Raw genomic sequence first — 23,179 nt, 5'->3', positions numbered from 1 at the left:
CTACAAGAAACACAAAAACAATTGTATTGATACTGATACTGATATCTAGGTACAGGGAGCTCAGAAAGCATCAGATTCAGATGGGTTCACTGGTGAATTCTATCAAAATTTAAGGAAGGAATTATATCAATTCTCTACAATTTCTTTCAAACAAAAGAGGGAAAGGGAATAGATCCTAACTCATTCTATGAATCCAGTGTTACCCTAATACTAAAACCAAACACATTACAAAAAAAGAAAACTCTGATAGATATGAAAATCCTCAACAAAAAATAGGAAAATAAATAAAAAACACATAAAAATAACTATACACTACAACCAAGTGGTATTTATTCTAGATATGCAAACCTGGCTCAAAATTTGAAAACCAATTGCTGTAATCCATCACATCAACAGAATAAAAAAGAAAAACCACTTCATATCAATAGATGTAAAAAAGCATTTAACAAAATCCAGTACTCATTCAAAACAAAAAGTCTTAGAAAATTGCAATAGAGGAAAACTTTCTCAACTTGATAAAGACTATCCACAAAATATCCACAGCTAACATCATATGAATGATGAGAAAAATCAAAGCTTTCCCACTAAGATTAGTTACAAGGCAACAACGTCCTCTCTCATTATGCCTGTCAATACTGTATGGGAACTCCTTGCTCATGCAATAAGGTAAGAAAAGGAATAAAAGTGTACAGATTGGTAAGGAAGCTATATATCTATAAAGCTATGTTTACAGATGACATGATTATCCAAGTGGAAATTCTGAAAGAATCAACAAAAAATTCCTAAAATTAATCAGCAATTATGTCAGGTTGCAAGGTACAAGTTTACAAGGTACAAAAGTCAGTTGCTTTCTTATATACCAAAGATGAACAAGTAAAATTTGAAATGAAAAAACACAGTATCATTTACATTAACATAAAATACTTAAGTGTAAATCTAGCAAAACATATACAAGATCTATATGAGGAAAACTACAAAATACTGATAGACAAAATAAAAAAAAAAAAACTAAATAAATAGATATTTCAGGTTCAAGTAAGAAGACTAAATATGTTAAGATATCAGTTTTTCCCTACTTGTTCTATAGATTCAATGCAATCCCCATCAAAATCCCAGAAAGTTATTTTATGGATATTTACAGACTGATTTTGAAGTTTATAGATAGGCTACTGTGATAGCCAACACAATATTGAAGAAGAACAAAGTTAGAAAATTGATGCTACTAAAGACTTCAATCATTTCTATAAAACCACAGTAATCAAGATAGTGGTATTAACAAAAGAGTACATAAGTAGATCAACAGAACAGAAAAGGGAGACCAAAAATATACAGACATGAATAAAGTCAACGGATATTTGACGAAGGGGCAAAGGCAATACTATGGAGCAAAGATGTCTTTTCAACAAATGGTTCTGGAACAAATGGACATCCACATGCAAATGAAAATGAATCTAGATACAAACCTTACAGCCCTCACAAAATTAATTCAAAATGGATCTATGACCTAAGATAACCTAGGAACAAACCTAGATGAACTTGAATATAGTGGTTCCTTTTTATATACAACACTGAAGACATGATTTATGAAAGAGATAATTGGTGGGCTGAACTTCATTAAAATGAAAAACTTCTGTTCTATGAAAGGCAATATCAAGAAAATTAGAAGACAATCTACAGACTGGGAGAGAATGTCCGCAAAAGACAAATCTGATAAAGGACTTTTATTCAAAATACAGGAGAACTCTTAGAACCCAACAATAAGAAAATGAAAAATTGATTAAAAAATGGGCCAAAGACCTTAGTAAGCACATCACCAAAGAAGATATATATCTATATATCTATATATCTCTATATATATCTTATATATATATCTTATATATATATATATTTATATATATATCTTATATATATATATTTATACATATATATCATATATATATATGATATATATATAAGATGCTTCACATCATATGTTACCAAGGAAATGCAAATTATAACAACAATGAGATACCAATATACATCTATTAGAATGGCCAAAATCCGCCACCATACTCTGGTGAGAATGTGGAACAACAGGATCTCTCAGACATTGTTGATGGGGATACAAAATGGCATAGTCAGAGAGAGGGAAGATGGCGGCGTAGGAGGACGCTGGGCTCACCGCGCGTCCTGCTGATCACTTAGATTCCACGTACACCTGCCTAAATAACCCAGAAAACCGCCAGAGGATTAGCAGAACGGAGTCTCTGGAGCCAAGCGCAGACGAGAGGCCCACGGAAGAGGGTAGGAAGGGCGGCGAGGCGGTGCGCGCTCCACGGACTGGCGGGAGGGAGCCGGGGCGGAGGGGCGGCTCGCCGGCCAAGCAGAGCCCCCGAGTCTGGCTGGCAAAAGCGGAGGGGCCGGACGGACTGTGTTCCGACAGCAAGCGCGACTTAGCGTCTGGGAGGTCATAAGTTAACAGCTCTGCTCAGAAAGCGGGAAGGCTGGAGGACAAAGGGAGGGAGAGCTGCTGAGCCCCCAGACGGCAGAGCTCAGCTTGGCGGGGAACAAAGGCGCTCACCAGCGCCATCTCCCCCGCCCATCCCCCAGCCAAAATCCCAAAGGGAACGAGTTCCTGCCAGGGAACTTGCTCGCTCCGCACAAACACCCAACTCTGTTCTTCTGCGGAGCCAAACCTCCGGCGGCAGCAGATCTGACTTCCTCCCACTGCCACAGGGCCCCTCCTGAAGTGGATCACCTAAGGAGAAGCGAGCTAAGCCTGCCCCTCCTGCCCCCGTGCACCTTGCCTACCCACCCCAGCTAATACGCCAGATCCCCAGCACCACAAGCCTGGCAGTGTGCAAGTAGCCCAGATGGGCCACGCCACCCCACAGTGAATCCCGCCCCTAGGAGAGGGGAAGAGAAGGCACACAGCAGTCTGACTGTGGCCCCAGCGGTGGGCTGGGGGCAGACATCAGGTCGGACTGCGGCCCCGCCCACCAAATCCAGTTATACACCACAGCACAGGGGAAGTGCCCTGCAGGTCCTCACCACTCCAGGGACTACCCAAAATGACCAAACAGAAGAATTCCCCTCAGAAGACTCTCCAGGAAATAACAACAGCTAATGAACTGATCAAAAAGGATTTAAATAATATAACAGAAAGTGAATTTAGAATAATAGTCATAAAATTAATCGCTGGGCTTGAAACAGTATACAGGACAGCAGAGAATCTCTTGCCACAGAGATCAAGGGACTAAGGAACAGTCACGAGGAGCCGAAAAGCGCTTTAAACGAAATGCAAAACAAAATGGAAATGACGACGGCTCGGATTGAAGAGGCAGAGGAGAGAATAGGTGAACTAGAAGATAAAGTTATGGAAAAAGAGGAAGCTGAGAGAAAGACAGATAAAAAAATCCAGGAGTATGAGGGGAAAATTAGAGAACTAAATGATACACTAAAAAGAAATAATATACGCATAATTGGTATCCCAGAGGAGGAAGAGAGAGGGAAAGGTGCTGAAGGGGTACTTAAAGAAATTATAGCTGAGAACTTCCCTGAACTGGGGAAGGAAAAAGGCATTGAAATCCAAGAGGCACAGAGAACTCCCTTCAGACGTAACTTGAATCGATCTTCTGCACGACATATCATAGTGAAACTGGCAAAATACAAGGATAAAGAGAAAATTCTGAAAGCAGCAAGGGATAAACGTGCCCTCACATATAAAGGGAGACCTATAAGACTCGTGACTGATCTCTCTTTTGAAACTTGGCAGGCCAGAAAGGCTTGGCACAATATCTTCAGTGTGCTAAACAGAAAAAATATGCAGCCGAGAATCCTTTATCCAGCAAGTCTGTCATTTAGAATAGAAGGAGAGATAAAGGTCTTCCCAAACAAACAAAAACTGAAGGAATTCGTCACCACTAAACCAGCCCTACAAGAGATCCTAAGGGGGATCCTGTGAGACAAAGTACCAGAGACATCGCTACAAGCATAAAACATACAGACATCACAATGACTCTAAACCCGTATCTTTCAATAATAACACTGAATGTAAATGGATTAAATGCGCCAACCAAAAGACATAGGCTATCAGAATGGATAAAAAAACAAGACCCATCTATTTGCTGTCTACAAGAGACTCATTTTAGATCTGAGGACACCTTTAGATTGAGAGTGAGGGGATGGAGAACTATTTATCATGCTAATGGAAGCCAAAAGAAAGCTGGAGTAGCCATACTTATATCAGACAAACTAGACTTTAAATTAAAGGCTGTAACAAGAGATGAAGAAGGGCATTATATAATAATTACAGGGTCTATCCACCAGGAAGAGCTAACAATTATAAATGTCTATGCGCCGAATACCCGAGCCCCCAGATATATAAAACAATTACTCACAAACATAAGCAACCTTATTGATAAGAATGTGGTAATTGCAGGGGACTTTAACACCCCACTTACAGAAATGGATAGATCATCTAGACACACGGTCAATAAAGAAACAAGGGCCCTGAATGATACATTGGATCAGATGGACTTGACAGATATATTTAGAACTCTGCATCCCAAAGCAACAGAATATACTTTCTTCTCGAGTGCACATGGAACATTCTCCAAGATAGATCATATACTGGGTCACAAAAGAGCCCTTCATAAGTTTACAAGAATTGAAATTATACCATGCATACTTTCAGACCACAATGCTATGAAGCTTGAAATCAACCACGGGGAAAACGTCTGGAAAACCTCCAAAAGCATGGAGGTTAAAGAACACCCTACTAACGAATGAGTGGGTCAACCAGGCAATTAGAGAAGAAATTAAAAAATATATGGAAACAAACGAAAATGAAAATACAACAATCCAAATGCTTTGGGATGCAGCGAAGGCAGTCCTGAGAGGAAAATACATTGCAATTCAGGCCTATCTCAAGAAACAAGAAAAATCCCAAATACAAAATCTAACAGCACACCTAAAGGAAATAGAAGCAGAACAGCAAAGGCAGCCTAAACCCAGCAGAAGAAGAGAAATAATAAAGATCAGAGCAGAAATAAACAATATAGAATCTTAAAAAACTGTAGAGCAGATCAATGAAACCAAGAGTTGGTTTTTTGAAAAAATAAACAAAATTGACAAACCTCTAGCCAGGCTTCTCAAAAAGAAAAGGGAGGTGACCCAAATAGATAAAATCATGAATGAAAATGGAATTATTACAACCAATCCCTCAGAGATACAAACAATTATCAGGGAATACTATGAAAAATTATATGCCAACAAATTGGACAACCTGGAAGAAATGGACAAATTCCTAAACACCCACACTCTTCCAAAACTCAATCAGGAGGAAATAGAAAGCTTGAACAGACCCATAACCAGCGAAGAAATTGAATCGGTTATCAAAAATCTCCCAACAAATAAGAGTCCAGGACCAGATGGCTTCCCAGGGGAGTTCTACTAGACGTTTAAAGCAGAGATAATACCTATCCTTCTCAAGTGATTCCAAGAAATAGAAAGGGAAGGAAAACTTCCAGACTCATTCTATGAAGCCAGTATTACTTTGATTCCTAAACCAGACAGAGACCCAGTAAAAAAAGAGAACTACAGGCCAATATCCCTGATGAAAATGGATGCAAAAATTCTCAATAAGATACTAGCAAATCGAATTCAACGGCATATAAAAAGAATTCTTCACCATGATCAAGTGGGATTCATTCCTGGGATGCAGGGCTGGTTCAACATTCGCTAATCAATCAACGTGATACATCACATTAACAAAAAAAAAGAGAAGAACCATATGATCCTGTCAATCGATGCAGAAAAGGCCTTTGACAAAATCCAGCACCCTTTCTTAATAAAAACCCTTGAGAAAGTCGGGATAGAAGGAACATACTTAAAGATCATAAAAGCTATTTATGAAAAGCCCACAGCTAACATCATCCTCAACGGGGAAAAACTGAGAGCTTTTTCCCTGAGATCAGGAACACGACAGGGATGTCCACTCTCACCCTTGTTGTTTAACATAGTGCTGGAAGTTCTAGCATATGCAATCAGACAACAAAAGGAAATCAAAGGCATCAAAATTGGCAAAGACGAAGTCAAGCTTTGGCTTTTTGCAGATGACATGATATTACACATGGAAAATCCGATAGATTCCACCAAAAGTCTGCTAGAACTGATACATGAATTCAGCAAAGTTGCAGGATACAAAATCAATGTACAGAAATCAGTTGCATTCTTATACACTAACAATGAAGCAACAGAAAGACAAATAAAGAAACTGATCCCATTCACAATTGCACCAAGAAGCATAAAATACCTAGGAATAAATCCAACCAAAGATGTAAAAGATCTGTATGCTGAAAACTATAGAAAGCTTATGCAGGTAATTGAAGAAGATATAAAGAAATGGAAAGAAATTCCCTGCTCATGGATTGGAAGAATAAATATTGTCAAAATGTCAATACTACCCAAAGCTATCTACACATTCAATGCAATCCCAATCAAAATTGCACCAGCATTCTTCTCGAAACTAGAACAAGCAATCCTAAAATTCATATGGAACCACAAAAGGCCCCGAATAGCCAAAGTAATTTTGAAGAAGACCAAAGCAGGAGGCATCACAATCCCAGACTTTAGCCTCTACTACAAAGCTGTCATCACCAAGACAGCATGGTATTGGCACAAAAACAGACACATAGACCAATGGAATAGAATAGAAACCCCAGAACTAGACCCACAAACGTATGGCCAACTCATCTTTGACAAAGCAGGAAAGAACATCCAATGGAAAAAAGACAGTTTCTTTAACAAATGGTGCTGGGAGAACTGGACAGCAACATGCAGAAGGTTGAAACTAGACCACTTTCTCACACCATTCACAAAAATAAACTCAAAATGGATAAAGGACCTGACTGTGAGACAGGAAACCATCAAAACCTTAGAGGAGAAAGCAGGAAAAGACCTCTCTGACCTCAGCCGTAGCAATCTCTTACTCGGCACATCCCCAAAGGCAAGGGAATTAAAAGCAAAAGTGAATTACTGGGACCTTATGAAGATAAAAAGCTTCTGCACAGCAAAGGAAACAACCAACAAAACTAAAAGGCAACCAACGGAATGGGAAAAGATATTTGCAAATGACATATCGGACAAAGGGCTAGTATCCAAAATCTATAAAAAGCTCATCAAACTCCACACCCGAAAAACAAATAACCCAGTGAAGAAATGGGCAGAAAACACGAATAGACACTTCTCTAAAGAAGACATCCGGATGGCCAACAGGCACATGAAAAGATGTTCAACATTGCTCCTTATCAGGGAAATACAAATCAAAACCACACTCAGATATCACCTCATGCCAGTCAGAGTGGCCAAAATGAACGTATCAGGAGACTATAGATGCTGGAGAGGATGTGGAGAAACGGGAACCCTCTTGCACTGTTGGTGGGAATGCAAATTGGTGCAGCCGCTCTGGAAAGCAGTGTGGAGGTTCCTCAGAAAATTAAAAATAGACCTACCCTATGACCCAGCAATAGCACTGTTAGGAATTTATCCAAGGGATACAGGAGTACTGATGCATAGGGGCACTTGTACCCCAATGTTTATAGCAGCACTCTCAACAATAGCCAAATTATGGAGAGAGCCTAAATGTCCATGAACTGATGAATGGATAAAGAAATTGTGGTTTATATACACAATGGAATACTACGTGGCAATGAGAAAAAATGAAATATGGCCTTTTGTAGCAACGTGGATGGAACTGGAGAGTGTGATGCTAAGTGAAATAAGCCATACAGAGAAAGACAGATACCATATGGTTTCACTCTTATGTGGATCCTGAGAAACTTAATAGAAACCCATGGGGGAGGGGAAGGAAAAAAAAAAAAAGAGGTTAGAGTGGGAGAGAGCCAAAGCATAAGAGACTGTTAAAAACTGAGAACAAACTGAGGGTTGATGGGGGGTGGGAGGGAGAGGAGGGTGGGTGATGGGTATTGAGGAGGGCACCTTTTGGGATGAGCACTGGGTGTTGTATGGAAACCAATTTGACAATAAATTTCATATATTAAAAAAAAAACTAAATAAATAAATAGGGGCACCTGAAAAACAAACAAACAAACAAAAAAACAAAATGGCATAGTCATTTTAGAGGATAGTTGGGCAGTTTCTTACAAAACTAAACACATTCGTACTATATGATTCAGCAATCATACTCCTTACTATTTACCTTAAGGAAGTGAAAACTTATGCCCACACAAAAACTGGCACACAGATGTTTATAGATTTATTCATAATTGCCAAACTTAGAAGTGACTAAGATGTCCTCCAGCAGGTAAATAATAAATATACTCTACTACATCCAGACAATGGAATATCATCCACTGCTAGAAATTGATCTATCACGCCATGAAAAGACAAAGAGGAACCTGAAATGCATATTACAAAGTGAAGGAAGGTCTTGAAAAGATACAAACTGTACAGTTCCAAATGTATGACATTCTGGAAAAGGCAAAATGATACCTTTGCCTTTTCAAAGAAAATTAAAAGACTGGTGATTGTCAAGGGTGGGAAGTGGGAAAGAGACAAATAGGCAGAACACAGGATTTTTAGGTCAGGGAAGATACTCTATATGATGTAAAGATGGACATACATCATTAAACATTTGTACACCCCCAAAGAATGTACACCACCACAAGTGAATCCTAAGGTAAATTATAGACTTTAGGTGATTTATGATGTGCCAATGTAGGTTCATTCTTTGTAAAAAGTGTACTAGTCTGATGAATTATGTTGATAATGTGGGAGGATATGCCACCCTCTGTGGGGGCAGAGGGTGTATAGGAAATTTCTGTACTTTTCTCTTAACTCTGTTGTAAATCTAAAACTGCTTTAAAAAATTAAGTCTTAATCAAAAAAAATAAGCAAGACACAAGTATATGCTGCCTATTAATAGACTCACACATAGGCTGAAAGTGAAGAGATGGAAAAAGATATTCCGTGCAAATGGAAAGCAAAGACAAGCAGGGGTAGCTATACTTATACCAGACAAAATAGACTTCATGTCAAACCTGTAACAAGAAACAAAGGAGATCATTATATAATGATAAAAGTATTAATTCATCAAGAGAATAAAATAATTATGAATACATATGCACCCAATATTAGAGCATCTAAATATATAAAGCAAATGTTAACAGCTCTTAAGGGAAAAATTGACAGAAATTCAATAATAATAAAGGACTTTAATACTCCACTTTCAACAATGAATGGATCATCCAGACCAAAAATAATAAGGAAATATTGTACTTGAAATATGTTTTAGACCAAATGGAGCTAACTGACATGCACAGAACATGCCATCCAATAGCAACACAATATATTCTCCTCAAGCACAATGGAACATTCTGTAAGAAAAATCATATGTTAGGTCACAATGTAAATCAGATGTTAGGACACAGTATAGAAATCATATCACACATCTATTCTGATCAAAATAGTATGAAAATAGAAAGTAATAACTGGAGTAAAACTAAAAAGAGAATCACAAAATTTGGAAATAAAACAACGTATTCCTGCCAAACCAAAGGGTGAAAGAAGAAATTAAAAGGGAAGTATCCTGAAAGCAACAAAGTGGAAATATACCATAGCAAAACTTACAGGATGCAGCAAAAGCAGTTCTAAGAAGGCTAATATGATAAATGTCTACATTAATAAAAAAGAAAGATCTCAAATAAAATCCTAAGTTTATATTTCAAGAAACTAGAAAAAGAACAATAAAAAAAACTCATAGTTGGCAAAAGGAAGAAAATACAACAGATCAGAGGAGAAATAAATGAAATAGAGACTAGAAAAACAATAGAAAATATCAATGAAACTAAGGGTGGTTTTAAAAAAAAAGATAAACAAAATGGGTAGATCCTTAGGTAGGTTAATTATGAAAAAAAGCTTGAAGATGCAAATAAAGTCAACAATAAAATAAGAAACATTACAACTGATACCATAGAAAAACAAAGCATCATGAGACGTTATTATGAACAATTATATACCAACAAATTAAATAAATTCCTAAGAAGATACAACCTACCAAGACTGAATATTGAAGAAATAGAAAATCAGAACAGAACAATAATGAGAAAGGAAATGGAATCAGTAATTAAAGCCTCACAATAAACAGAAGTCCAGGACCAGATAGTTTCACAGGTGAATTCTGAATATTCAAAGAATTAATACCAGTCCTTCTCAAAAAGAAGAGGGATGACTCCAAAACTATTTTATGAGGCTAGCATTACCCTGATACCAAAAACTAGTTAAGGACATTAAAAGAAAAGAAAATTAATGCTTAATATCCCAGATGAATATTCACACAAAAAATCCTCAAAAAAATATGATTAGACCTAATTCAATAGCATGTTAAAATACTCATATACTATGATCAAGTGGGATTTGTCACTCATATGCAAGAATGGTCCAACATACATAAATCCATGAATGTGATACACTGCATTAACAAAATAAAAGATAAAAATCATATGATCATATCAGTATATGTAGAAAAAGCATTTGACAAAATTTGGTATCCCTTCCTTGTAAAATCTCTTAATATTTAGGTAGAGAGGGAATATACCTCAACATAATAAAGGCCATATATGACAAGTTTACACCTAACGTCATACTTAATGGTGAAGGGCTGAAAGTTTTTCTTTTATGATCAGGAACAAGACAAGGATGCCCAATTTTGTTCAATATAATAGTGGAAGTCCCATCAAAGAAATTCAGCAAGAAAAAGAAATAAAAGGCATCCAAATCAGAAAGGAAGAAGTAAAATTGTCTCTGTTTGTAGATGACATGATCTTATCTAGATCCACCAAAATCTGTTAAAAATAATAAATAAATCAATAGAGATGCTCAATACAAAATCAACATACAAAAATTAGTTGTACAAAAATCTTAAGATACAAATAAATGCAAAGATATCCACTGTTCATGTATTGGAAGAATTAAAATTGTTAAAATATCCATACTACCCAAAATAGCACACAAATTCAGTGTAATCCCTATTAAAATCCCAATAGCATTTTACACAGAAATAGAAAAAAAAACAATTTATATGGAAACCACAAAAGCGCTCAGATAGTACTCACTTCAGCAGCACATAGAATAAAATTGGAATGATACAGAGACTAGTGTGGCTCTTGTGCAAGAATGACATGCATATTTGTGAAGTGTTTCAGATTTTTAATTATTGAATCACTATATTGTACACCTGAAAGTAATATAACACTATATGTTAACTCTAGTGGAATTAAAAGAAAAAAGAGCCTAGATAGCTAAAGCAATCTTGAGCAAGAAGAACAAAGTTGGAGGCATCACACTTGTTGCTTTCAAATTATATTATAAAGTGATAAAAATCAAAACACTATGGTACTAGTTTAAAAACAGATATTTAGACCATTGGAACAGAATAAAAAGCCCAGAAATAAAACCATGCATATGTATTCAACTAATCTTTGACAAAGTTGCCAAGAATACACAATGTGGAAAGTTTCTTCAACAAATTATTTTGGGAAAACTAGATATCCACATACAAAAAAAAAAAAAAAAAAAAAAGAAAAGAAAAGAAAAAGAAAAAGGATGCATATTTCATACTACCCGTAAAATTTAACTGAAAATGGATGAAAGCCTTAAATGAAGACATGAAATTCCTAGAGGAAAACAGGGGAAAACTTCCTTGACATTGCTCTTGGCAATAAGTTTTTTTTTTTTTTTTTTTTTTTGCAGGGGGGATTTGACACCAAAAGCACAGATAACAAAAGCAAAAATAAATGAAGCAGACAGTATGAAACTTAAAGGTTTTTGCATAACCAAAGAAACAATGAACAAAATGAAAAGGCAGCTTATGGAATAGAAGATAGTATCTTCAAAACATATGTCTCACAAGAGATTAATATCCAAATTACATAAAGAACTCATAAAACTAAACAGCAAAAAAATTCAAATAAGTCCATTTAAATATAGGCAAAGGACCTGAAAGATATTTTTTATAAAGAAGACACACAAATAGACAACACGTGCATAAAAGATGCTCAACATCACTAATCATAAGAGAAACACACATCAAAACTACAGTGAGATACTACAATGAGATATTACCTCATAGTAATAGTATGACTATTACCAAAAGTCAAAAATAAGTGTTGGTGAGGAAGTAGAGAAAAGGGAGCACTTGTACGCTGTTGGTGGGAATGTAAACTGGAACAGCAATTACAGAAAACAGTATGGAGTTCCCTCATAAAGTTAAAAAAAGTATCATATGATCCAAAAATGTCACATATGAGTATATAGCCAAAGAAAATAAAGTCACTATGTCAGATTGGTAGCTGTACTATGAGTTCATTACAGCATTATTCACAGTGGTCAAGATATGGAACAACTTAAGTGCTCACCAACAGATATATGAAATATGACATACATATGTAATGAAATATTATCTGGCTTTTTTTAAAAAAGTGGAAATCCAAGGGCTTTCCTTGGGTGGCTCACTAGGTTAAGCATCCAACTTTGGCTCAGGTCATGATCTCACTGTCTGTGAGTTTGAGCCCCGCATTGAGCTCTGTTGCTGACAGCTCAGAGCCTGGAGCCTGCTTCTGATTCTGTGTCTCCCTCTCTCTCTGTCCCTCCCCTGCTTGTGCTCTCTCTCTTTCTCAAAAATAAATAAACATTAAAATAAATTAAAAAAGTAAATCCTGCCATTTGTGACAAATGAATGCACCTAGAAGACACTATGCTAAGTGACTTAAACCAGGCACAGAAAGACAAATACTGCATGATCTCACTTACAAGTGGACTTCAAAAAAAAAAAAAAAAAAATCGAACTCAATGTAACAGAGGGTGGAGTACTGGTTACAGGATTGGAGGAAGGGTTGGAGGAAATAGGAAGATGCTGTTCAGGGCTAAAAACCTGTGGTTAGATGATGAATAAATTCTGGGCACCCAATATACAGTATGACTATAGTTAATAATAATGTATTATACACTTGAAATTTGCTAAGAGAGTAGATCTCAAGTGTTTTTACCATGAAGAAAATTGTAACTATGAGAGGTGATGAATATGTTCGTTAGCTTGACTGTAGTAATCATTACACAATGCATATATACATTCAAAACATCATGTTGTACAACCTAAATATATACAATTTTTATTTGTCAATAATACCTTAATAAAGCTGAAAAAAATCTGCATAGCAAAACCTACCTGGGGATCTCACTTAGCCAGTCCCAAAATAACTGTTTCTAATGCAGCAAAACAGAGACTTGGTGACATATTGCTCAAACATTTGCAGCTTGTCGGTATCTTTTCAAAACTTCTCCTCTGATTTAAACCCCGTGCTTTCCAAAAACCAGTCATATTTCATTCCCAAACTGATAATATTAGTTTCCTGTTTATTTTATGTATATAATTTATAGGGGTATTAATAAAAACTAATGAAATATAAGTAGAAAAAAGTAGTAAAGAACTTAGTGGTATTTCATATTCCAATTACTATATTTTAAATTGTTTATTCAAAAGAAACTAAAGCAATAAATTGTATCTAATTCATTAACAAGTATTATGTAAGCAAAAAAGAGTTTCCTGAATACCAACTTAGGGACTTGCATGTAAAGAAAAGCTTTGGGGGGCGCCTGGGTGGCGCAGTTGGTTAAGCATCTGACTTCAGCCAGGTCACGATCTCGCGGTCCGTGAGTTCGAGCCCCGCGTCAGGCTCTGGGCTGATGGCTCGGAGCCTGGAGCCTGTTTCCGATTCTGTGTCTCCCTCTCTCTCTGCCCCTCCCCCATTCATGCTCTGTCTTTCTCTGTCCCAAAAATAAATAAAAAACGTTGAAAAAAAAATTAAAAAAAAAAAAAAAAAAGAAAAGCTTTGGCTTCATATTTAAAGTGTGACAAACTGGGGCACCTGGGCGTCCAGCTTCAGCTCAGGTCATGATCTCACAAAAAGAGACAAGAGACAAAGAGACATCAAACTAAAAAGTTTTTGCATGGCAAAGGAAACAATTCAAAAAATGAAAAGGCGACCTACAGAATAGGAGAAAATATTTGTAAACCATATAGCTGATAAGGGACTAAGTTCCAAAATATATAAGGATCTCCTACAACTCAGTAACAAGAAAACCCAAACAATCCATTAAAAAATGGGCAAAGGACTTGGACAGACATTTTTCCAAAGGAAACATACACACACCCAGCATGAATATGAAAATATGCTCAATATCAGTAACTATCAGGGAAATGCAAATAAAAACCACAATGAAATGTCACCTCACATTTGTTAGGATAGCCTTTGTTTGTTTGTTTATTTATTTATTTATTTATTTATTTATTTATTGTTTTTTAAAGAGAGAGACAGAGAGAGCACGCACAAGCATGAGTGGAGAGGGGCAGATGGAGAGGGCATGATAGAATCTTAAGCAGGCTCCATGCTCAGCACAGAGCCCCATGCAGGGCTCAGCCTCATGATGGTGAGTTCATGACCTGAGCAGAAATCAACCAACTGAGCTACCCAGGTATCCCTAGAATAGCTATTATTAAAAAAAAAAAAAAAAAAGTGTTGGTGAAGTTGTGAAAAAATAGGAACCCTATACAGTGTTGGCAGAATACAAAATGGCACAGCAGTCATGCAAAACACGATAGATATTCCTCAAAACATTAAAAATGGAAATACCAAATGATCCAGCAGTACCACTTCTGGATATTTCAAAATAATTGAAATCAGAACCTCAAACAGATATTAGCACTCCCATGTTTATTGCAGCATTACTTACAATAGCCAATATATGGAAACGAACTAAGAATCCATTGAAAAATAAATAAAGACAATGTGGTAATGGATATACAGCAGAACATTATTTAGCCATTAAAAAATTCTGCCATTTGCAACAACATTCATAAATGTAGAGGACATCACGCTACAGGAGATAAGCATCACAGGACAAATACTGCATGAGTCCTTTTATATGAGGTATATAGAATAGTCAAATTTTTTAAGTAGAGAGTACAACAGTGGTTGCTGGAGGCTGTTGGGTTGGAGAAATCGGGAGTTGCTGTTTAATGGGTATAAAGTTTCAGTTATGCTAGTTGAATAAATTCTAGAAACATAAATTCTGTATAACATACTGCCTAGAGTTAACAATACGGTACTGTATGCTTCAAAATTTGTTAAGAGGGTAGATGTCACATTAAATGTTCTTACCAAATGTCAAACAAAACAAAGGGAATATGTGTGCATTTTATAGTCATATCTTTAACAGAATTCCTGTATACATTTCCATAGAAATGCACAATCACACATTGTCAGCATATTTATAAAGAATAAAAGAAACAGAACCTGCATATGTCAATACCAATCATGGTTCTAAGCTCTTTAGTTACATTTATTCCTCACAACAACATAAAAAGTAAATCCTGTTATGATTATGTTAGAGAGAAATAAATTTAGGGTTAGAGATAAAGTATTCGCCCCACCCCTACTCAGTTAAACCTAAATTTTCTGGTCTCCAGAGCATACCTACACTTTTAATCAATAGATGTGTTGCCTCATGACTGGTGTCTGCTAGAAACTGGGATGGGACTTATAAATAATCATTCTCAATTCTATTCCAACATCTTAGTTGGAGCTGGTCTTAACTAAACCTAGAAAACCAAAGCTTTGGGGTAAGATTTCAGTGCTCTATGTTCTTCTCCAGGCACTCTCCTGACTTTCACTCTGCCCCCTGACAAATCATTTATGCACTTTAATCTTCACCTTTAATACCTTTAATATTGAGATGACAATTCTGTAATTCCACTCAAGGAGTTTCAATCAGGAACAGTAACAAACATTGGCTGCAGGTCAGATATGAGTTTTGTTAAAAGAAAACACATATAAAGCTGAGATATGATTTGGCTATTTAATACACTGTGAAATATATGACTTTGTTAATGTGTTAGGTTTACACAGAATTGCTTATATTTCCCCACATATACCATGATGTTTCTTATACTATTTTTCCCACCTTGAATGTTCCCACACCCAGTAGGGTGACTTAGTTTCCTCATTTATAAAATGAGGGTGATAATATCACCCATCTTGTGGAGTTATAATGAGAATATAAAGAGATAATGTAAAGTGCTTAGAAAACAACTGGCATATTGAAAACACTCAATAAAAGTTATTTTCATAGAGAGGGAGCTTAATCTGTGCTATAATTTACTTCCCAATAGTTTGGCCAATGACATACTATTAGTATAGAAATCTACTGTATCAAAAATGTCTTTCAAATTGCTAAAGTCTACTTATTTGATACATAGCTTATTAAAATATTGGCCTCACACTAGCAAGCTGATAAAATAGCAAGATAAATAGGATTACACACCTATACATTGATAAATTATCTAAACATAAAATATACTTTAATGCTCTGCCATAAAGGTGCAAAAGCCAGTAAGCATCCAAACACATTAAGGTCATCACTGGTCAACACACTTCAAGTTATAGGCTGCCACATTTATGATGACAAGTAATTTGATATATTTCACAAAATCAATAATTTAAGAGGTACTTTATTTCTGCTTTTCTCCCCCTCTCTCCCGTTTTTCAGAGGACCACACTCTGTGTCTTTCCACATCTGATATATTTCAGAAAGAATAATATCAAGTCTTAATTTAAAATGAGTGATGTAGTACAGAGTTTTAGACCATATATCTATTCAAAGCTGTCAGTTTCCTTTCACCACTTTTCTTATATTCTAAAAACAAATTTAAATTAAACATAGATCAACAATAAATCTGCCAGTTTCTGTCTTATTTATGGCACTTTTAGAAGAGATACTGATGTTCTTTTATAAGCGAAGATGGACACTTTCTCATTCCTTCAGAATTAAAATTAAAACATCTAAAATATTTTATAGAATTTTATTAACCAAGAGATATCTACTATTTTGCTGATCTTAATATTATTCCTTCATGTGTCCCCCTGTAAGATACAGGGAAGCATGTTCTATGTAGTAGAAGGGAGAAGAGCCTCAGTTTTCATTGCCCAAACTTGGTAAGTGCAAAACTATAATATGATTTGAAGATTTAAAAGGAGAGAAAAGTACAGTAGGGGAAGATTTCGCTGAATACCTAGGACCTAATCTATTCCAGATACATGCTATCTCTAAAACTTTACATGATTTAACTCCCAAAGCTGAATGATCAAGAAATTAGAATATATAGCATGATGAAAATTATAATAATCAAACAGCAGTTGTGCATTTATATTTAAATGCAACATACACATACATTACCATTTATTACCTAAAAATGTTCTTCAAAACTGTATAAATGACCAAGAGCCCTCACATCTCATTACAATCATTCATTATTATTTGTACTATCTGACCATACTATGATGTTTGAGTCTCTATGACAACAATATGAGGTTATCTGCTGTGTGTGTCCATCTTCTACTCTGAATAGATATGTCTATTGTGATTATCTATGCCTACTTACCACTGTATGCTGGGTGTGTGGGAGGCAAACAACCTGTTGCTATTCCACAGGAATTCCAGTTGAGATAAACCATAGTAGAAGCACCAAACTTAAGAATTCTCATCCACACTTGAACCTGATTTACTTGAGGAGAGCCTGGAATTTGAGCATGATGTGGTAATAGAATGTGGCTTTTGGAGGGGTATTAGAGGGGTTAAGTATATTTTGAATATAGGTAAATATTGAAGTATAAATATTAAAGTAAATAAATGACAAAAAAAAGGACCCATAGCTGTAATATCACACAAATGGACAATCTGATTTTAAAATTTATAATGGATGTAGGGCACCTGGGTGGCTCAGTTGGTTAAGTGTCTGACACTTGGCTTCAGTACAGGTCATGATCTATCAGTTCATGAGTTTGAGCCCTGCATTGGGTTCTGTGTGGACAGTGTGGAGCCTGCTGGGGATTCTCTCTCTCTTTCCTTCTCTTTCTCTCTCTCTCTCTCTCTCTCTCTCAAAATAAATAAATAAAAACTTTAAGAAAATAAAATAAAATTTATAATGGATGTAAAAGGCCAAAAATGGCAAAGAAAATTTTAAAAATAATTATAAAAAGATTATCACATTTATACCCCTGGATATCAAAATTTGTTATAAAGCTTCAGCAATGAAAGTTGAGTGATTTTCACATGCAGCAAACAAACAGAACAATAGGATAGAATAAAGTGTCTAGAAATAGGCCATCCATATACAGACATTTAATTTTTTAAAAAAAGCAAGATGAAACAAGTGGAAGTTCAAAATACGTTGGTAGATTTAACTCTATACAATGCAAATGGATTAATTAAAATAATGAATTTATGGGTAGGATAAAATAAAATCCAATTATATGCTATGTATAAGAGACACCTGTAAAGTAAGAGGTTTATATAGGTTTATAGTAAAAGGATAGAAAAAGATATGCCCAATAAATTCTAAGCAAGAGAGGTATATATTGCTGTATTTATATGAGAAAAATTAGACTTCTTGGGTAAATTAAAGCATTGCTGGAGATAAAGAAGGTTAATTTGTTGTAATGAAAGGATTGATTCTCCCAGGAAACTATAATCATGTTAAATTTGTGCATATCTAGTAACACAGTATCAAAATAAATTAGGAAAAATGTACAGAATTAAAACAAAGAAACAGATCTACAGTAGAGAATTTTTAACACAGAGTTGAAAGCATAAGCCAAAACAAACAAACAAGAAACCCACAAAATACATAAAAGATATGAAGGACATAAACATTTGACCTAATTGGCTCTTACAACACACATTAACAAACGATGGCTGAGTGCATATGCATTTCAGGAACACATAGAACTTTCACAAAACTGATCATATACTGGCCCATATACCAACACTCAACATATTTCTTTTCTTTTTTGAGGTTTATTTATTTATTTATTTTGAGAGAGACAGTGAGTGCATGCACTCAAGAGGGGTGGGAGAGAGAGAGAGAAAGAGAGAGAATCCCAAGCAGACTCTGCACTGTCAGAACGGAGCCTAATGCAGGGCTTGATGCCACCAACTGAGAGATCACAGTCTGAGCAGAAATTAAGAGTTGGACACAACTGACTGAGCCACCCAGGCACCCTCAACACATTTCAAATACTGGGAAACAATGACATAGTTCTCTGACCACAGTGTAAATTAACTTAAAAATCATTAAGAAAAAGGTAAATAAAAAATACCAAATTTATAAAGTTGGAAGCCTACTTCTAAATAACTTGTGGGTCAAAAAAGAATTCACACTGGAATAAGAAAGTAGTTTGAAATTAATATCAACAAAATATGATACATCAAAACTTGGACAATATAGCTAAAGTAGAAGTTTAAAATATATAGACTTGTAAGTGATTAAGAAAAAAGGCTAAAAATTAATGAGCTAAGCCATGTATCCATCTTAAGAAATTTAAAAGAAATTCTTTAAAAAGTAGGAAAAGTAACTCAAATACATTTGAAGATAAGATAGGTAAGGGCAGTTAGAACCTATCCATCTTAAAGTATTCCAATTAAAGAGGATGGAATGCTTTATGAGGCCAGCATTGCCCTGATAACAAACCAGACAAAGACACCACAAAATTATGGGCCCATATCCCTGATGAACATAGAAAAATGCTCAACGAAATAGCAAACCAAATTCAACAATACATTAAAAGGGTCATATACCATAATCAAGTGGGATTTATTCTGGGATGCAAAAATTGCTTAACATCTGCAAATCAATCAATGTGATATACCACACTAACAAAAAGAAAGATCGAAATCATATGATCATTTCAACAGATGTTGAAAAATCATCTGACAAAACCCAACATCTATGTATGATAAAAACTCTCAAGAAACTCACTATGGAGGGAACATACCTCAACATAAAATAGGCCATATATGACAAATCCACACCTAACATCATAGTCAATAATGAAAAGCTGAAAACTTTTCTTCTAAAATCAGAAACAAGGTAAGAATGCCACTTTCTTTCAAAATAGTATTACAAGTCCTACCCAGAGCAATTAGGCAAGATAAAGATATAAAAGGCATCCAAACTGGAAAGGAAGAAATAAAAGTCACTATTTGCAGATGACATGATACTATATGTAGGAAACAGTATAGACTCCATCAAAAACTGTTAGAACAAATAAACAAATTTAGTAAAGTCACAGGACCCAAAATTAACATAGAGAAATCAGTTGCTTTCCTATATCCTAACAAGCTATCAGAAAAAGAAATTAAGAAAATAATCCCATTTACAATCACATCAAAAAGAATAAAATACCTAGGAATAAATTTAACCAAGGAGGTAAAAGGACTTGTATTTTGAAAACTATAAGACACTAATGAAAGAAATTGAAGATGACACAAATAAACAAAAAGATATTCTGTGTTCATGGATAAGGATATTATCCATACTGCCCAAAGTGATCTATGGATTTAATAAAATCTTTATGAAAATACCAACAACATTTTTCTCAGAACTAAAACAAAATATTCTGAAATCTGTATGGAACCACAAAAGATCCCAAACAACCAAAACAATCTTGAGAGAGAATAAGGCTGGACATATCATGCTTTCTGATTTCAAAACATACCACAAAGCTAGAGTAATCAAAACAGTATGCCACTGGCACAAAAACAGACATATAGATCTCTGGAATAAGATAGAGAACCCAGAAAAAACTGTAAATATATGGTCAATTAATCTATGACAAGGGAGGGAAGAATATACAATGGGGAAAAGACAATCTCTTCAATAAATGATTTTGGAAAAACTGGACAGCTACGTGCAAAAGAATAAAACAGGACCACTACCTTACATCTTGTAACTGTATACACTTGTGCAAGGCCATGTTTAATGACTGCATAGTATCCCCCTGTACCCATGTATCATCTTGATTCAATCAATATTTGTTTCTTGGCATTTAGATTGTTTTTCTTATTTATTTTACATGAGCACCCTTACGATCTAATCTCTTATGATTTCCATAAAATAAATTTCTAGAAGTCAGTTTGCTGGATCATAACACACACAAAATATTAAGGCCCAAAACACAGAGAGTTTTCATCATAATTTTGACAGCAGTACAACAAAAATAAATTTATTATTCATATACTGGTACTGGGTTTTGTTCAATTACAAATTTTATTTAAACTCTGATTTAAAAGATTTGGCTATCTATATTAGACACAATCTCAACAATTCCAGAAGTTCCAATGAGGGTTTAGACTTGGTTACTCGCCAAAAAGAAGGAAGTGCTAAAAAAATTTCCAAGGCTTTTGCTATAAAATATTACAGTTCCAGAATTTATTGACTGGATTTCAAGGATTTATGTTATCACACTTGCTGATGGGAGTGCCAACATCTAAACCAATTCACGTTCCTTATTGGAACAACACATTTCCACTCTTCTTGCATCATCAATGTGAAAGTTGTATATTCAGTTTGGCAACCAATTAAGCTAAAAGACATAAAATCAAGTTGGAGAGGGATTAGATATATAGTAATTCTCTAAGTATAAGTTTACTGGGGAAAAAAAAGCAGATATAAATAATCTGAAGATCTTTATTTATCTTGACAGTTCATAAATGGATCACAAGCTATCAGTGCTGAGGCTGCTGTGAGTCAGTAACTGATTTTATGTCAGAAAGCACAATTCACATGTGAGATTGGAGACAACAGTACTGATTAGAATGGAGATTAGGAAATTTCGGCCAAGTCACAGAGAGAGACATGCAGATCTCAAAGACTAACCATGCTCCCTAATGGGTATGTTGGGCTTGTTTTTTGTGGAGTAGAATAAACTTAAACTCTGTTACTTTTTTTGTTAGATCAAACTTAATAGATTAAGTCCAAATTCCTCCATTATGTTTTAAATAGGAGTGCACTTGTCATGAGACCTGGGTGCTGTATGGAAGCGTTGAATCACTAAGTTGTATACCTGAAACTAACACTGTATGTTAACTAACTGGAATTTAAATAAAAATTTACTGGAATTGAAATAAAAACTTGAAAAAAAATAAGAACATACAAAATTCCACCAATAGATATTAAGAGAAGAAAAAGAGAGTTCTAGCTTAAATGAAAGTGTATTTTACTATTTTTAAATTTTAACTTAAAATAATAAAGAAAATAATATTAACACATATAACATTAATATGTAAAATAAATAAATAAAAACTTTAAAAAAAGATATTGAATGGGCAAAGAGAAAATTTTAAAAACAAAACTTGATCATTATTTTTGTTTGTATAGGCTATATACTTCATTTAAATTTTTTTTTAACATTTATTTATTTTTGAGAAACAGAGACAGAGTGAGAGCAGAGGAGGGGCAGAGAGACAGGGAGACACAGAATCGGAAGCAGGCTCCGGGCTCTGAGCTGTCAGCACAGAGCCTGACACGGGGCTCGAACCCACAAACTGTGGGATCATGACCTGAGCCGAAGCCGGATGCTCAACTGACTGAACCATCCAGGTTCCCCCTTATTTCATTTTATAGATTTTTTTAAGAGTAATTTGTATGAAGCTATTTATGAAAATTGCTTGTGATTTTATAAGCTACTTTCCTTATTAAAGATATCATTATAATCTCTTGTGCATTTATGGAGAAGAGAAATCATTTTCCTCATTCTGTGTGATTTGTAAAACACTTGCATAATCATTAATTTAGTCATTCAACAAACATTTATTAAAAACCTACTATATTCAGGGCACCTGGCTGGCTCAGTTGTAAGAGCGTGCTACTCTTGATCTTGGGGTTATGAGTTCTAGCCCCACGTTGGCTGTAGAGATTACTTAAATGAATAAATAAATAAAAAGTTTAAAAAGAAATAAAAAAAAAAGAAATGCTCTAAGTTAAAAAAAAAAACAAAAACTAGTATATGCAAAAGCACCATACTAGAATCTGTGAGAGCTATATAGAGATTTTAACATGCAGTTCCTATGCTCAAGAAAACTATATAATAAAATAGTAAATATAACCATGTTTATAAAACAGGCAGTGTTAAATACTATGAGAAAGGTATAGAAAAAGTACCATGGTTAGAAACATGGAAACACCTCAAGCTAAAGGAATCCAGCAGTTTAATGAAAGTGGCATTTTAGCTGAACTTTGAGGATGGGTGGGAGAGGCAAACTATAAAGAGACTATAGTGTAATA

General features: G+C 35.1%; 1 protein-coding gene and 1 non-coding gene across 3 annotated transcripts in view; one reads left to right on the top strand and one right to left on the bottom strand.

Annotated features, from left to right (window-relative positions):
• The window catches only part of LOC122227592 (serine/threonine-protein kinase TNNI3K-like), a 295,054-nt gene that overhangs the window by 228,166 nt on the left and 43,709 nt on the right, over positions 1-23,179 (bottom strand). The gene's annotated exons all lie outside the window — the stretch shown is intronic.
• Positions 11,107-11,210, top strand: LOC122228993. Its single transcript, XR_006206869.1, has one exon. It is a non-coding gene; the product is annotated as a U6 spliceosomal RNA (small nuclear RNA).

The sequence above is a fragment of the Panthera leo genome, chromosome C1 (assembly GCF_018350215.1).
Source record: "Panthera leo isolate Ple1 chromosome C1, P.leo_Ple1_pat1.1, whole genome shotgun sequence".
Taxonomy (NCBI): domain Eukaryota; kingdom Metazoa; phylum Chordata; class Mammalia; order Carnivora; family Felidae; genus Panthera; species Panthera leo.
Note: the sequence above shows the minus strand (reverse complement) of the source record. Positions and strands in the feature narration are given on the sequence as shown.